The sequence below is a fragment of the Otolemur garnettii genome, unplaced genomic scaffold (genome assembly GCF_000181295.1).
Source record: "Otolemur garnettii isolate 467f Iridium unplaced genomic scaffold, OtoGar3 scaffold00054, whole genome shotgun sequence".
Lineage (NCBI taxonomy): Eukaryota > Metazoa > Chordata > Mammalia > Primates > Galagidae > Otolemur > Otolemur garnettii.
Window position 1 is genome coordinate 715,259 of NW_003852449.1, and position 1,806 is coordinate 717,064.

Consider the following 1,806-nt stretch of genomic DNA (forward strand, 5'->3'; position numbering starts at 1 on the left):
GCTCAAACTCTTGGGCTCAAGCGATTTTCTTGCCTCAGCCTCCCAAGTAGCTGGGACTACAGGTGCCCACCACAATGCTGGGCTATTTTTTGTTGCAGTTGTCATTGTTGTTTAGCTGGCCCAGGCTGGGTTCAAACCCATCACCTTTGGTGTATGTGGCTGGCGCCATAACCACTGTCCTACAGGCGCCGAGCCTGTCCATTGAGCTTCTATTATGTATTCCATAGAATGCAGATGGCGTAGAAAGTACATAGGGTGGATGTTACAAACTTGAACAGTCTTCAAAATACCATAATAGGTATTAGAGGGGTTTCCAAATGAAAGCGAAGTGGGTGAAGAGGAACTAGTATGCCTCTTTATCAGGTGAGGAAGCTAAGTTTCATGGATGCACATAGCTTTTCCTTCACTGCCATGTTCCTGGCACTATTCTAGGTTCTGGAATACACTAGCGAGGAAACAAAATTTCCTGCCATTATGAAACTTACAGGTAAGATAGGCAGTAAAAAAAATACACATATAATATGTCAGATGGCCATGAGTATTATGGGAGAGATAAAAAAGGAGAGGCCGTGCACAGTGGCTCCTGCCTGTAATCCAGCACTCTGGGAGGCTGAGGAAGGTAGATTGCCTGAGCTTACAGGTTCCAGATCAGCCAGAGCAAGAGCGAGACCTCATCTCCAAAAATAGCTGGGTGTTGTGGTGGGCGTCTGTAGTTCCACCTACAGGAGAGGCTGAGGCAAGAGAAACGCTTGAGCCAAGGAGTTTGAGGTTGCTATGAGTTGTGATGCCACAGCACTCAGCACTCTACTGAGGGCGAGAAAGTGAGACTTGGTCTAAAACAAAAAAAAGAAAGAAAGGCGATAGAGAATATTGGAAGTAGGTGTGGGGTAGAATGTTTTAATTGGAGCAATCAAGGAGGACCTCACTGAGATGGTGGCGTTTTCAGTGAGTCTTTCACAGCCAGCTAATTTTTCTAATTTTTATAGAGATAGGGTCTCACTCTTACTCAGGCTGGACTTGAATTCCGGCCTCAAGTGATGCTCAGCCTCCCCAAGTGTAGTCAGCTATTTTGGATAGCTTATTATTAACGTTTCTCTCTTTCTCTAGAGAGAGAGAGAGACAGAGACTTTTCCTTTTTTTTGAGACCAAAAAGTCTCAAGTTGCCCTGGGTAGAGTCCTGTGGTGTCATAGCTCACAACAACCTCCAACTCAGGCTCAAGCACTCCCCCACCTCAGTTTTTCTATTTTTAGTAGAGACAGGGTCTTGCTTTTTGCTCAGGTTGGTCTCAAACTAGTGAGCTCAAGCAATCCTCTTGCCTTGGCCTCCCAGAGTGCTGGAATTACAGGCTCGACCCACTGTGCCTGGCAACATTTCCAAATTCTATGAGTCTATCATTATTATTATTATTATTATTATTTTTGAGACAGAGTCTCACTTTATCCTCTGGGTAGAGCACTGTGGCATCATCTTAGCTCACAGCAGCCAACCTAAAGTGATCCTCTTGTCTCAGACTCCTGAGTAGCTGGAACTATAGAACTATAGGTGCCTACCATGATGCCAGCTGATTTTTTTTATTTTTAGTAGAGACAGGGTCTCACTCTTGCTCAGGCTGGTCTCAAATTCCTGAGCTCAAGCAGTCAACCTGCCTCAGCCTCCCAAAGTGCTAGGATTATAGGTGTGAGCCACTGCACCCAGCCTAAGTTCTATGATTCTGAAAAAGAATGTAAGGAAGTTTATACAGTGGAAAGCTTTTTCTTCATCTCATTTAATTTGGGGAAATAAAGTTGTATTTTTTTTTTTTTTTT

The 1,806-nt window shown here is 44.2% G+C and overlaps 1 protein-coding gene across 1 annotated transcript in view; it reads left to right on the forward strand.

The window, feature by feature from the left end:
• DLGAP5 (DLG associated protein 5) overlaps positions 1-1,806 on the forward strand; it is a 53,900-nt gene that overhangs the window by 13,305 nt on the left and 38,789 nt on the right. The gene's annotated exons all lie outside the window — the stretch shown is intronic.